Source organism: Cibotium barometz, chromosome 44, assembly GCF_041138505.1.
Source record: "Cibotium barometz isolate CiBa-2024 chromosome 44, ASM4113850v1, whole genome shotgun sequence".
Lineage (NCBI taxonomy): Eukaryota > Viridiplantae > Streptophyta > Polypodiopsida > Cyatheales > Cibotiaceae > Cibotium > Cibotium barometz.
In genome coordinates, this window is record NC_141089.1 from 25430172 (window position 1) to 25447555 (window position 17384).

Here is a 17384-nt window from a genome sequence, read left to right on the forward strand (position 1 = left end):
AGTGAGAGCCATCTTGCTTCTCTTGTTATAGCCAGTTACATCAAAGTATTCTTCCATTGCCTCAATCCACTTTTACTGCGAGGAGTTTTATATGTTCCTAATTTATAAAGAAACTTACTTTCTGTTGTGCGGCTTGTGGATCTTGGTCTATTTGTTGGATTTGATAATACAAAGTGTCGCATCGAAAAGGATGGCACCAGTATTGTGGTTGCTCCTCGACATGGTAATCTCTTTGAACTTTCATTGAATGAGGATGTTGCAAATGTTGTTACAGCTCCAGGAGATCTGGATTGTAAGCGATGGAATCATTGGTTTGCTCACGCAAATTTCTCAAAGCTTCTTGATATTCATCGTCATGATCTTGTGAGAGGTATGGACCTTAAATATCACCGGCATATGGAGATATGTGAATGTTGTGCTCTAGGCAAACATCATCGTAAGCCATTTCCAATGTCTACAAATATTCATTCAAATGATCTTTTGGATCTCATTCATACTGATATTTGTGGACCCTTTCCTCCATCCAAGTCTTGCTATCATTACTTCATTACTTTTATTGATGACTATTCACGATATACAAATGTCTTTTTGCTATGACATAAATCAGAAGCATTGGACACATTTAAGAGGTACCAAATATCTATGGAGAATCACGCTGGTCAAAGAGTCAAAATTCTTCGAAGTGATAATGGTGGTGTGAATATATTTCCAACTTTTTTCATGATCATTGCATCAACCACGGCATCCACCATGAGTATACCATTCCATATTCTCCCCAACAGAATGGAGTTACAGGGCAAAAGAATCATACAATTTTGAATGCAATCAGATGCATGCTTACTCGTTCTAGATTATCTCGCTCTTTTTGGGCAGAAGCAGTATTGACAGCCGTTTTTGTTCAAAATCATCTTCCCACTACTGCACCTTCTGGTAAGATTCCAATCACAGCTTGGATAGGCCAAACTCCTTCTGTTGCACATTTCAAAGTCTTTGGGTGTATTGCTTATATTCATGTCCCAAAAGAGACACGACACAAGCTAGAACCTTCAGGTTTGAAGGTTATTTTTATTGGTTATTCTCACAACTCAAAGGGTTACAAGTTTTACGATCCAAGTTCTCAAAAGGCAATTGTTAGTCGAGATGCTATATTCAATGAGCAATTGATCAGAGGTTCGTGGTCCACAAATAATGCTAATGATACAAAAACATTACTCACTTCTTTTCCTTTTCTACTTTTGGACAATGATTTGCATGATGACAACACTCTTTTGATTAGATATTGGAGACAAGTCTATTGATGTTCATCCTACAATTTCAAAGGACACTCTTTTGATGGATATTGGAGACAAGTGTATTGATGTTCATCCTATGGTTTAAAAGGAGACTGCTCTACAGATCTTGATATCTATGTTGATCTTCCTATTGAACTTGAGCACGGTGCAAATCATATATATGATGATGATCTTGAAACCTTTAATCACATATTGGCTATTTGTGAAGATCCCTCAACTTATGCAGAAGCTATGTCCTCCCTTCACAAAAGTAACAATGGAAGGAAGCCATGGAAGCTGAATATGAGTCTTTTATCTCGAAAGGTACATGGGTTCTTACCAATCTACCTTCTGACCGTACTCCTATCAAATGTAAGTGGGTTTACAAGACTAAAACAAAGGCATATGGATCCTTTGAAAAATTCAAAGCTCGTTTAGTTGCAAAGGGATACTCACAAATTGCAGGGATTGACTATCATGACACTTTTTCACCCGTAGTTCGTAGTACAAGCATTCGAGTACTACTAGCTTTTGCAACTCAGTTTGATTTGAAAATACATCAAATGGATGTTAAGATGGCTTTTCTTAATGGAGACTTAAAGGAGGAAATATATATGGAGCAACCTGAAGGATTTTCAATTCCCGGAAAGGAACATCTTGTATGCCAACTCCACCATGCTTTTGTATGGACTAAAACAAGCTTCACGATCATGGTACATCAAGATTGATCAACTTCTCACATCTCAGGGGTTTTTTTCTTTCTTTTCTAATCCAAATCTTTGTATCAAGCGCAATGTGGAGAGCCATTTTGTGATATTGGCCCTTTATGTTGATGACACTATACTTGTGTCTAATAATCTATCTTTCATGCAACAAGTAAAAAAGGTTTTATCCTCAGCCTTTGATATGGTGAATCTTGGCGAAATCCATTCATGCCTTGGTATTCAAGTTCAAGAGTATCGTCACAATGGTATTTTACTTCTTCGTCAAACAAAGTTTATCCAAATGATTGCAGACATTCTCACCAAAGGACTCCATGAAGCTCGGTTTACACTTTTGCGATAAGAACTTGGAGTTGTGGCGGTCTCTTTTTGGAGATTAGCACATCTCATGTCATGTCATTTTTTTCTAGACTTGTACATAGCCTATAGACTTTAGGACACTTCATACATTACTTCACATACACATTTATTCTTTGTTCTTTGTATATAGAAACACATTGTACATGGACTTTAAGGTGGCATTGTACATTTATATGTAGGAGCTCAGGTTTTTCCATTGTGCTCCCAAGGGTTTTTTTACTGGTAGCTCAAGACCTTTATTTGAGTGGGGGTGTTGGAGCTATATATAGCTAGCCCTAATTCACTCTAGGTCTTGCCTATATATATGTGACTTGTATCTAATATGATTCATTCTTGTGGAGCGTATGTGGTGTCTCTTGTCTCGTCTCTCTCCCTCTCTCAACACTTCAGATTAATGTTCCTCATGCTCTTGATTGGCCCCCTCCAAAATGTTTTCTTCATCACCATCTTCTTCCAATGAGCCGATTATTTGAGGTAGTAGTTGCACCTCATCTAGAGATTTGGCCTCCACATCTAGATCTTGAAAGATATGTTTGAAATGAGGGGAAACTTGTATAACATACCACCACTTTGGATTAATTCGATCGGCGGTGTAAAATACAACCTATTATCACAAAGAAAAGGGGTTACAATTTTATTATAATACATTTAGATTTAATTTGGGATTGGTTGGGTTACTAACCTGTAAACAGTTTTGAGGTAGTACGAAAATATCTTTCTCATCATTCAAAAACTTGGTGGAATAAATTTGAAAGAACCCATTTGGATGTTTCTTCACGGTTCCTTGAGCACCTCTATATATCACCTTGAACCATTTAACATCAAAGATGAATAGACTAAATTCTCTAAATCCAATGTCAAGAATATCTTGAATAGTTCCATAATACTCAATATTGTCCTCTATGACATTGATATCGTCTACTAGCTTACGTTTCTTGCTCAAAAGTTGCCATCACACCACAATCAAATGCGTTTCTTTTAGAATCCACACCATATTGCATTATATAGTTTGTACTAACATTAAACAAAATCATGACATTAAATATAGTTTGTGTATTAAACAAGGTATATATGTGAGATAGAGATGAAGAATGTAATTACTTGAGGGTCACATCCTCTTGCATACTCATTCTCATTTCTTGTGATCATCTCTCCATTTTTTGATGCCATTGATATTTCCATACAAAGATATTATATATTGATCACATTTGGTAGAGGTTCCAAGCTAGGCGGGAATGACAAGCGTCTATCTACTCTTCTCAAAGCTCTTCTCAAAGCTCTTCTCTCATCCTTTTGTCTATTGATTGCATCTTTGTATCTCCCAATCCAATTCTCCATGATGGGACTATTTAGAATACAGAATGTATTCACCTTGTGCTGTAATGCTTTATCCAGTCTTCATTGCCTTCCTTTTCAATGAGCCACATTAGTGATTAGTCAGTCATCCTCCTCATTACTCTATGATCATGGCATGGAAGGATCTATGTGAGATAGATGTTTTGAGATATACACAAGAGACTCTTGCATCAACCATCCCTCTTCCATGCTTGCTTCTGGCCTTGCTCTTTGTCTCACAAAGTCCTTTAAGGTTTTCATGAACCTTTCAAGGAAAAACATCCATTAAACATGAACAACACCACACAATTCAACTTCATCAACCAAATGCACCACAAGATGCAATTGGCTAGTGAGAATTGTTCTAGGAAAGTTGTCCTTGATTATACACACTTCCTCCATAGTGTTGAGATGAGCCATCTCAATGGATGTAGGATCTATCTCCTTTAAGGATATGTACCTACAGACATAGCAATCATGTGTGCTATTTACCAATACATAACTTGTGAGCACATGAGAATACCAAATAAGAAATATAGCTTAGTGAATTGAAGAGAAGATTCATACCTCACCAAGCTTCCAGCTTTTTAAATCTAGCCGCTCTCACCTTCTTGTCTCCACAACCAACTATAGCAATTGGAAGAATAAACTATGCATAGAAAAAAATGGAAATTAATATATGAGCTTACAAATTATGTACCGCAAAGAGAAAATGAATAACACAATATTTATATACCTATAATATCTTGTGTCAACCATGATTCGAAACCAACTTCATATATAATGTCCCTTGTATCGATCACACAATGAATTGTTTCTCTCAACCATACCTCGGAACTAACTTACGTCCCTTGATGATCATTGTGAGACATCTTTAACCTTGACAAAACTGATTTAGGGTTCATACAAGACACACAACAACATCCAAAACTATAAACAGAAAATTACCTAGGGCTTCGCTGCTACACAACAAACACTGCAGCGTTTTTTCACTGCCCAAAAGCGAAATTTTGCTGCTCCGCACACCAAAGCTAGCAGTAAAATTTTATTTTGTTGAGTAACGAATGGGTGTCAATACTTACCTAATTCCCCTATCTTGCATATGCATAGGCTATGCCTGCAACCTGCCGACTATTCCTCCCACCATATCTCTTCTCTCAAGGGTTTTGCATCAATCAACTCTCCCACTCCAAGGTAAGCCCTCGTTCTTGCTTTCTTCAAGCTTTAATGAAAACCTTCAATCTTTGCCTTATTCCAAGATTTCAATGTGAGCTTTTCTTCCCCTTCCTCTCTCTTTCCTTCCCCTATCTTTCCTCTCCCTTTCCATAACCCTAGCCTGATGCATAGAGATCTAATATAGAGAGCTATCAAAGCTTTCTATTAACCATTCTATGCATAGAGCTAGGGTTTAGGCTTAACATAAACTAATTTTTTCATTCACTTATGCATTAAGATTAGGGTTTAGGGTACTCACCTCTTTTTTCTCTTGTTCTTCTTGCTTGCTAATATTTTAATGATGAGGACTAAATTTTTTATTTATTATGTTTCTTTTTTGTAGGTTTATTCAAGTGAACAAGGATTTGGGCATAGCCTCTCTCCACAGTACGCGCTCTTTCTTCATTTTGGCTTATGCTTCTTGTCTTTGTGTTTTTGCATCCTTGGGGGTGGCCGGGATTAGGGTTAGGTCAATAGGCCTATTGAAATAGGGTAATTCATAACCCTTATGCAATAGGGCTTATGCATAAGCCCTATGCACTAGGTTTATGCATACCCTTATCCTATGCAATAGGTTTATGCATAGCCTTATGGAATAGGGTTTATGTATAGCCTTATGCATAAGCCCTATGCATAGCTTATTGCATAAGCCCTATGCATAGCCAATTGCATAAGCCCTATGCATAAGTCTTATGCAATAGGGCCTATTGCATAAGCCTTATGCATAGGCTATGCAATAGGCCTTATGCGCATAAGGCCTATTGCATAATATGTTAATATAAACTAATGTTACGATTTTTTATGATCATATTTTGTATGTCTATTCAAGTGAGCAACCACCATGGGTTTAGGCTAGGGGTAGCTCATACAGATTTCGCTATAAGAGGTAAGCCCTATTTTTGCACCCTTGGGTGCTAGGGATTAGGGTATAGTGCCCATGCATACTCTATGCATAGTGCATAGTGCTTATTCATAGGTTATGCATAGTGCATAGTGCATAGTGCTTATTCATAGGTTATGCATGGTGCTTATGCATAGAGCCTATGCATGGCTTCTGCATAGCCTGTGCATAGTGCTTAATGAACTTATGATTTTTTGCCTCCTGCATGTAATCCTATGTATAAGCAATGTCGATCGACCCCTCACAATACCCTGATGTGGAAAATCTGTTATCTATTGTAAATGAATGATATGGGCACCAAGCTTGGTTTCAGTTTACTTAGAGATAGGTATGGTTCTTGTAAGATCCCTGACCCCACTGCGCAACGAATTTTGGGGTGCTAGCAGCAGAAGTAGCACTTCTTGCATGGGGCAGGGTTCCACACTCGGGGCCTCGCCCACGGATATCCGGACAAGAGACTAATCCGTTGGTTTTTCCAAAACCGAACCCGGAAAAACTTCCTTTGCCCAAAAAGCACAGGCGATTCCACCAGGATAACTTTTCCCTAACATAGTCAAAAGCCTTAACTAACTGAACTGATCTGACCGAACTCGTAAGTTTCATAGTCAGATCAAGGGACAAATTGCACTTGGATCATAGAGACCAATGCTTTTTTCCTCATCGAGAGGCACAGCCGTTGATTCTTTTTCTATAGAATAATTTTTGTCTGGGATTCACTTCATCTATCGAACTAAACAGAATTTGAGTCTCGATTTACGGATCCATCAGTCTAGCCTAACCCCATCCAGTCCCATGGGTTAGCCAACCGCCCAACCACTGTAGTGATCGGATCCAATTAGGAATTTGGTTAGGTTTTGTCCCGGGTACAAGGGAAAAGAGTTCCCAGGCCCCCTAGCCGGATGTTAATACAAACATAAAACTAGTCACACCACTTACACACCCAATATGAAATTGCCTTTTTCTCAGCATCACCTATCTTTAAAACAATCCTTTAATGAAACCATTGTGTCACTAATCACAATCCTCAAAATCTCTGGTTAAATCCTTATTTCTAATCATTCCTTCATCGGTGTACTAATGACATCATTGGCAACTAGAACGCTCACCACCTGTTCACTCAGGGGTCTTTTCAATAGTTCCTAGCTCATAGTACCTGGCAATATAATCACTTATAAAAATCAAGATGAAATCTTCATTGAAGATCAACAAGATCAACCAACAGATCCATATAAAAGAGCCATGGACTCATCCGTTGAGGACAGGTCAATCAACCAGATCCATGCCCGGTTTCAAAAAACAACTCTTACTCCTTGTTCTAAATATCTTCCTCGACGCACGTGCGGGTATCTTCGGTGACCCAGAGCCCGAGCACCGTATGGTCAACACCCTCTAGGATCCTTCGCAAGTCACCTAGCGCTTCACTCATAGGCCGCTTCCTTGGTCCCTCATCCACCGTATCGGAAGCTCACCATTTAAATCGTACCGAGGCTGGTCAAGACCTCGGTCGACCTTGCTATGGGAGACATCCTCCGTTGACTCTACGTCAGCTGTTGCAACTTTATCAGGTAGGTCTCCACGAGTCAAAATGCTTCCCCAGCATTCTTGACATAAAACACTCATTTACAAAGAGTTCACAATTACAGTTTCTATAATCAACTCACGTCTTTTCAGATTGTTCCACATCAATCCATATTACTTAACCCAAATCCAAATAATATGTGTATCCATTCTTGACCAGATACATCATTTTCCATCCCATCATATCAGATTCATTCCCTTCACATAACATCCATTCCTATCTTTCTTAATTTTCATTACAACTCATCACATCCATTTCTCATTACATCTCATTCGTTCACATCTTATATTATTCATTCACATTCTGATTCACATGACATCTCATCTCATCCATTCGCTGATATCAACTTTATATCCATTCACATACATATTCGCATTCATTATTCCATATACACATCCACATTCGTACATCCACATTCACATCTACATCCATACATCCATTTTCACATCCACATCCACATCCACATTCATACATCCACATCCACATCCACATCCATACATCCACATCCATATCTACATCCATACATCCATATCATACATTCACATCCGCGTTCACATTCATACATCCACATCCACATCCACATTCACATTCATACATCTATTTTCACATCTTCAATCATACATCCACATCCGCTTCTACATCAATACATCCACATCTACATCCACATTCACATCCATACATCTATATCATACATTCACATCCGCATTCACATTCATACATCCACATCCATACATCCAAATCCACATTCCACATTCATACATCTCCATCTATTCCTCGTTCATTTTCATCTATCTGATTCGTTTCACATCCTCATATCTATTTATAGAATACAAGAGAATTCTTATTTTTGATATAAAATTTCTTTATGCATCTATTTATGCATAAATTCGTTTTCAATAAGAATGACACTTTTGGATTAAAATAAATTCTTTATGCATCTTTCCTCCATGCATAAATCCAATTTAGTAGGAATTACACTTTTAGAATAAAAGAATTTCTCTTATGCATCTAATTTATGCATAAAATCCATTTATGATGAAAATCACACTTTTAATATAAAAAATATATCTTCTATGCACCCATTTATGCATAAAAATCATTTATGAAGAAAATCACACTTTTAATATTAAAAAATATCTTCTATGCATATGTTTATGCATAAAAATCTTTTGTGATGAAAATCACACTTTTAATATTAAAAAAAAATCTTCTATGCATATGTTTATGCATAAAAATCTTTTATGATGAAAATTACACTTTTAATATAAAAATATCTTCTATGCATATGTTTATGCATAAAAATCTTTTATGATGAAAATCACACTTTTAATATAAAAAAATATCTTCTATGCATATGTTTATGCATAAAAAACTTTTATCATGAAATCACACTTAATATAAAAGAATATCTTCTATGATGAAAATCACACTTTTAATATAAAAAATTTTTTTCTATGCATATGTTTATGCATAAAAATATTTTATGATGAAAATCACACTTTTAATATGAAAAAAATGTCTTCTATGTACCCATTTATGCATAAAAATCATTTATGATAAAAATCACACTTTTATAATAAAAAATTAATCTTTTATGCATGCTTTATGCATGAAAATCAAATACGATAAAAGTAACACTTTTATAATAAAAGAATAATCTTTTATGCATACTTTATGCATGAAAATCAAATATGATAAAAGTGACACTTTTATAATAAAAAAATAATCTTTTATGCATAAAAATCAATAATAATGAAAGTAATACTTTTATAATAAAACTAAATTTCTTTTATACAAATAATCAAAATGCATCTTCTATGCATGAAAATGATACTTTAGAATATAGAAATCATAAGGATTACTCTTTTAGAATAATGAAAGATAATACTTATTTTCAAATTTTTGAAAAATTTCACCATAACCTCCTTTGTATGGCTAGCCATTTTTCAATTTTAAGTCTCTAAAATTAATTAGAGATGCATCAAGAGTATTTAAATCATTTTTAAGTAACATTTTTCTACTTATTTAAGAGAAACATTATGAAAAACTTGATTTTATTCATTAATCATTCACCTAGGATAAAGAATGGTTGGATTTACTAGAGAAGAGAGGGGAATGCCTTTTGCAATGAGGCATAACATCATTTGCAATGTAGAGAAGACAAAAATCATTAAAAAAACCATAAAATAAATGGAAAAGAGAAGAATCTCCAACTTAGATTGATAATTTGAGAGCTTTCCTTTGGCTTGATGGTTTGAGGGTTCTACTCTTGTTTGGAAACAAGAGTGGCCACCAATCTTTTGGAAGAGGGAAGGTCAAAAACTAATGAATTATGAGTAAAATTCATTGTTTATGCCACTTGGGAGAGGCAGGGTAACAGTGCAAAAACACTATTGAGTTTCAACAAAGGGGAGGGCTTCTATTATAGGAAAAAGTGAGCTTCTAACCAAGCAAACTGATTCTAGAATTTTCGGGATCAGTTTGGTCAATTTTTGACCATTTTTAGGTCAATTTTGCTCACTTTTTTGGATCTAGTTGAAACAGGAGAAAGGAGAGATAAAAATATCTCATTATTTGGGAGTTTAAAACTCATTCAAGCATGTGAAATAGGCACCTCCTTCATGAGGGAAATTCCCCTATGCAGAGGTGTCAAAAATGCATCATTACTTCTAAATATCTCCCTTTTTTAACTATTAACCTTGTCCTTAGTCAACTCTTCATCTTATGTGAGTATTTACTCATTTTTGGGGGATTTTCCTTTTATTACTTCATTTATCTCCTCCCTACATTTTGATGAATCTTATTGGTCCATAGGAACCTTAATTTAAAATTTTGAAAAAATCTTCACCCCCAGGATAATGCCTCTTGAATAGATTATACTTAATTTCTTAATGCACCTTCTGAAAATCTTTTTGAACTTCTGTTTTAGGGGAACTTATTTTAATAAGATGAGATATTTTTCTATCCAAAAATATTTAGAAATTGAATTACCACTCTCTAGAAGATTTTCTCTCTCTAGGCCAAAACTGATAGAAACAAGATCTTTTATATTTCTGAAGAGGGATTTGACTACAGGGGAAGATATTGGACGTCATGAGGACCTGGGGGAGGAATCTTACAATTTCATTAAACCTTTTTACGTACACAAATTTAATCTTTTATGCATGATATAGGTCTTATTTTTTAATCTTATATGCAAGTAGGCTTACAATCATGCTAGACAATGCCATGGGGGCAATCTACCCAACTTGGCCAATTGTGGTGGCACAGGGCCGAGTGGTGTAGGCCCATCATGATATGGTTGTGATGAGCATATACCACCTTCATCGACTAGACCCACCACCCCTGCTCCCTCCTTTAGCACTATGTCTCCCGATGTGTCTCCCCAATAGGGGGGCTCTTCATCTACACATTATAATGAGCGAGCCCCCTGGAAACCCATTCCAGCATTCGATCCACGCACCCTATCATACAACGTGGATGTGGATGGTGCCCTCATGATAGATGCACGAGGAAAGAAAGTCATGAAGTGCATGAATGTAATTGCTAAATTGCAGTTCATGAACTCCTTCAAAATGTGGAAAGCACAAGATGAACTTTAAAAGAAATACGTTATTGATGTGCTTAAGTTGGAATTCCCTGTTCCACATGCGGGTCTTTACTTCTCCGAGGAGTGGATGAAGAGGTAAATCAAACTTTTTCTATCTAATAGGAAAGCAAATATCAAGACAGCAACAAAGAATAACTTAGAGAAGCCCAGCATTTTCATGGCCTAGGCATGGAGGCACGCACGCGGCTTCGAGAGAAAGCACCCAAGTGCTTCTCAACAACAAGCGGTGCAAGTGCCTCCCGACTACGGAAGCGAGGGGCTTCACACTTTAGCTCCGACAGAAAATCCTCCTCTATTGCTCATTTCATAAGTAATTATTTCTTCTTCTCTTTCATTTCTTTTTGTAATTTATTATTTTCTTTAACTATTGTATATTTTATTTTATTTGTAAAGGACCCAACAAAGGAGGAGTATGACTGTGGGTACAGAGTCCCCATCCACAATTGTGGGTGTGAATGCGAATGTGAGGCATACACTTGGATGAGTCCATTTTGGGGACTCAAGCAGATGAGGTAAGTGAGACGAAACCATTCTCTTTTCTATATCTAATTGTATTTTAATGCCCTTTCTTACCTTATGCTTAATGGCATGTCTGTAGAATGAAGGGGAAGATGAAGAGGAGGATCCTGATTATGAGCATGAAGCGATGAAAGCAAGTGAAGAGGATGAGGAAGACGATGATGATGATCACTTAGAATCGGATGATGATTCTAGTTAGATACCTCTTCATTATAAACATTTTATGTATATATGGACAAAGGCCCAACACTTTTTGAAATATAATAATTTTTTGGCTCAATTGAATTCTCCACAATCTATGTGTTTCTTATGTTTGTGTTTGTGTTTGTGTTGTGTCATAAAACTAAAATTGTGACTCTTTTTTAATAAAAAAAAAGAGTTGGGCTAGAATGAGGAGTCTTATGCAAACTCCCCAGTCTGTCCTAGCTCTTTTTTTATTGTGTAGAGCTTTTGCTATTGAGCAGTGAAAATAACAGCAAAATATCGCTATTGAGTAGCGTAATTTTGTTGCAAGATAGTGAAATATTGCTATTAAGCAATGAACCCATTGCATAACAAATAGCAGTGTTTCTAGCAATAAAAATAGCCCTACATCTACCTACCCCCCCTCTAGTTATAAAAATGCTACTATTTTCGCTGCTACACCCTCATGTTGTTGTAGTGCTAGAAGACTTTTGCTTTAGGGTAGGCGAATTTGATTCAAAGCTGGAGGAGGAAGCATTTTGACTATCTTATGGAAAAAGGTCATGGACTTAAGCATTTTGCTATCTTATGGAAAACAGTCATTGACCCACTTAAAAAATGCGAGATGTCCTCATCTCGCAAAACTGGGGGTAATCTCGATAAAAATCATCTTCTTACTCCTAGGGCGATACTTAATTCCAAAAATAAAATTCTTGCAAGGTCTGCATCCACCTTCTTTGACCCATGTTGAGATCTTTTTGAGTGAAAATCCACTTCAGACTTTGGTGATCTATCGTCAAGGTGAATCTTTGTCTCCCAAGAGGTAATGTCTCTACAACTTTAGAGCATAAACTACTGAGAGTAACTCCAAGTCTTGGACATTATAATTTCTCTCATGCGGCCTAAACTTTCTAGATTCATAGACTACTTCTAAGGCAAAGCCATTGGCATCTCTTACTACTTAAAAGGGTATGGAAAAATCTGGCAAATTAGGAACAGCGTTGGTTTCTAAGGAAGCGTTTAGCTTATCAAAAGCACTTTGACATGAAGCAGTCCACTGAAACGGAACATTCTTATTGAGAAGGTTTGTTAAAGGAGATGCTATCTGAGCATACTTGGGTATAAAGATTCGATACTACCTAGTTACTCCTAAGAATCCTCTGACTTCTTTCACTGTCTTGGGCTCTGGCCAATCTACGATTGCTTCAATTTTAGCGGTGTCAGGAGAAATTCCATTCTTAGATACTATGAATCCCAAATAATCAACATGATCTACTGAGAAGGTACATTTACTCTTCTTTGGAAAAAGTTTGTGATCTCTTAAGATTTGCAAGATTTTACGCACATGACCTTCATAATCTGCTGCATTTTTTGAGTATATCAGAATGTCATCGAAGAAGACAATAATAAAACCATCCAAGTATTCTCCAAGAATATCCTGCATGAAGGTTGCCTTTAGGATATCTTGATCCATGAACCTGCCAATACGGAAATTCTTTGTCAAGTCCTTTTTCCAACTTAACCAAGACGCTCAATTGAAAAGACCAATTTATTTATAATTTGAATCCAAAAGGAGTTAAACTTCAGATTCAACTGATTCTGGGGTTCCTTAAAGTTTGGTCAACCCTCTCTGAATCTTGCGGATAAAGATTCATTCTATAGGAAGAAACATACAGAACTCAGTATCAAAAAATAGATCATTTATATCCTTAACACAATAATGGTCCATCAGACTAGTAATTTCCAATTAACATATGAACATTCCCTACGAGAATTTCAATTATACAGGTTTTCAATTTGTCATTTCACAATTGGGTCCACTGGGTCAAAGGTCAAGCTGCGAACAATCTGTCATCATGATCCACTAATCTTATAGTGATCTGCTGAAATTCTTGATCATCTACCAAGATAATAACATCATCACTGGAATTCTCTCCATTCATCTCATCATCACGAGTTATTCAACTCATTTACTTTGAACCGAAATTTAAAAAAATCATCATCCTGCAATCAAAATCCAAATCAATTCATCAATTTTCAACCAAAATTCTAAAATCATATCAACGAGCATTCGAAAAATCAAATCATCATCTAGGATAGCATTTTTTCTCATAACTTCAAGGTCTTAAATTCACTTGCATATAATGTCAGTATAGAGCTGCAGTTATACCTAGGTATATACAGGTTTTCACGGCCCTTAGTGTTATAAGGAAAATGCCATCATATCTAGGCCTCAATCGAAGTCGGGGATTCCACACAAAAGCAGTACTTCCATCTAAAAACCTAATTTCCAATTTATGAATCTCCATTTTGAATATCAACTCGTATGAATTTTAACATAGAATTACAATCTTTCACTGGTAATTCATAAATTTTTAGACATTTCTTGCTTCTTGGTTTATTAACTTCAACCAAATGCTCTGATACCAGTTGCGAGGCACCTGCTCTCTCTGATACCAGCTGCGAGGCGCCTGCTCTCTCTACAAAAGTAGCAACCTCACGCATAGGGCAGAGCTTCCCACTCAGGGCCTCACCCAACCATGACTATCTGGGCAAGGAACTAGTCCTATGGCTCTTCCAAAACCAAACTCAAAAAAAACTTTCCTCGCCCAGGAAGCATAGGCAATTCCTCCACGAAATCTTCTAATGTGATCAAGAGCCTTAACTATCCTTTGTATTTCAATTGAGCCCGTGGATCATATGGCCAAATAAACGGAGGAGCTTGCACTTGGATCAGAGAACAATGCTTTTTTCCCTTCAATGAGGCACAACCATTGATTCTTTTCCATAGAACAAGAATTATCCCATGACTTACTTCAACTATCATACCTTTGAATAGAATTGAACTTTATTATAGGAATCCACCGATCCAGCCCAACCCCATCCAATCCCATGTGTTAGCCAACCGCCCAACCATTGTATTGATGGGATCCTTCTTTATAAAAATTTGGTTATGTTTTGTCCCGGGTACCGAGGAAAAGAGTTCCCAGGCCCCCTAGCCGGCACTCATGCAAAAATATTTGTAAGATTCCTCCCCAGCCTCTCAAAATGTCCATCATATTCCCCTGTAATCAATTCCCTTTTCTGAAATATAAGAGATCTTGTCTCTGCCAGAGAGAGAAAATATTCTAGAGAGAGAATATTCAGATTATGAATATTTTTGGATAGAAAAATAACTCATCTTATTAAAATAAGTTCCCCTGAAACAGAAATTCAAAAAGAACTTTCCAATGTGCAATTAGAATTAATTGAAAATGGATATGAAGGACCTTAGCCTAAGGGTCTAGATTTTCAGAAATTTTTGGATTATGGTCCAATTAAGGTTCCTATGGGCCAATAGCATCAATCCATGTGTAGGGAGGAGATAAATCCTATTTGTAAAAGAAGATACCCAAAAATGAGTAAATGCTCACATAAGATGAAGAGTTGAATATGTACAAGGTTTATTAGTAAAAAGCTATAGTAATATAAAAAAAATGAGATAAATCGAGTATCCCCAAAAATGAGTAAATGCTCACATAAGATGAAGAGTTGAAAATATACAAGGTTTATTAGTAAAAAACTATGAGTAATATCAAAAAAATGAGATAAATTGAGTATCCAAAAATGAGTAAATGCTCACATAAGATGAAGAGTTGAAAATGTACAAGGTTTATTAGTAAAAAACTATGAGCAATATTAAAAATATGAGATATTTTGGATATAATGATTCCATTTTGACACATATGTAAGAAAGGGGAGTTCTTTAAAGGAGGTGCATATTTCACATGCTTGAATGAGTTTTAAACTCAAAAATAATGTGATATTTTTATCTCTCCTCTCTCTTGAACCAAACCAAATCAAAAGGAAACCAAACCGAATCAAAAAGTAACCAAACTAGGTCTAAATCTAGTCCAAATTCAATGAAACTGAATTTGGAAAATTCTAAAATTCAGTTAGCTTTGGTTAGAGCTTCCCTCTCCTATAAATAGACCATGAGTCCTTTGAAAAAAATAGAAGAATTTTACTATATTAGAGTTATGCTGAAATAATGCTAATTTCTACTATTCTCTAAAATTCTCTCCAAATTGAAGAAATTGGAGCTTCCCTCTTTCTTCAATCCCCATTGGTGGCTCCATCAACATACTTAACCAATTGATTGGTTGGGGGCCTCTACCGTGAACAAAGAATCAAGCAATTTGTAAGGTAAATGGTGAATTTTGATCTTTTCTATAATTTCTCAATGCTTCTCTCTTCTCAACCCCTCTCAAGCTTGAGAAGCTTCATTGGAATGGTTTTTGAATGCTATTGAAGTTAATTGATGAATGGTAGTGAATAGTTACATAATTTGATGAATGCTATTGAAGTTAATTGATTAATGCTAGTTAAGAGTTACATAAATTTCCATTTATGCTTAATTCAAATGGTTTTTATGTAATTTTTCTCTCTCACTCAAGAAATGGTCATACTCATGACCCATTCTCAATCCAAATGAAGCTTTTCATAAAGCTTTTTCTTAATCCAAGATTAATCTATGCTTGAGGCCAAATTAATGGCTTTTTTCTATGCTTTTAGTTTATGTATTTCATGAATATTGATGATTCAATCCATTATGGATTAATGATCCAATTAGGGATCATTCTAATTATTTCCTTAATGATGAGCTTTATCGCTTAGAAAAATTGAGATTTATCAGTCATAGCAGTGGAGCTATGGCAAAATTTTTATAAAAATTATGCATAAAATAATTTCATTCAAAGCATGAAAAGAGGACTTCCTACCATATTCTAGGAATTATCATCCTAGATTAATTGAAAGATATTCATTGTAATCCTAGAGAAATTGATTTTTATATTATGCATAATTGATTTTCATGCATAGAGGTATGTATAAAAGTTTATTATTTTAACATAAAAGTGTTACTTTTATCATAATTAGATTTCATGCATAGAGGTATACATAAAAGATTATTATTTTAACATAAAAGTGTTACTTTTATCATAATTAGATTTCATGCATAGAGGTATACATAAAAGATTATTATTTTATTATAAAAGTGTTACTTTTATCATAATTAGATTTCATGCATAGAGGTATGCATAAAAGATTATTATTTTAATATAAAAGTGTTACTTTTATCATAATTAGATTTCATGCATAGAGGTATGCATAAAAGATTATTATTTTAATATAAAAGTGTTACTTTTATCATATTTGAATTTCATGCATAGAGGTATGCATAAAAGATTATTATTTTATTAGAAAAGTATTACTTTTATCATATTTGAATTTCATGCATAGAGGTATGCATAAAAGATGATTATTTTATTATAAAAGTGTCACTTTTATCATAATTGAATTTCATGCATAGAGGTATGCATAAAAGTTGATTATCTTATTATAAAAGTGTGACTTTTATCATATTTGAATTTCATGCATAGAGGTATGCATAAAAGTTGATTATCTTATTGTAAAAGTGTTACTTTTATCATATTTGAATTTCATGCATAGAGGTATGCATAAAAGATGATTATCTTATTGTAAAAGTGTTACTTTTATCATATTTGAATTTCATGCATAGAGATATGCATAAAAGATGATTATTTTATTATAAAAGTGTGACTTTTATCATATTTGAATTTCATGCATAGAGGTATGCATAAAAGATGATTATTTTATTATAAAAGTGTGACTTTTATCATAATTGAAT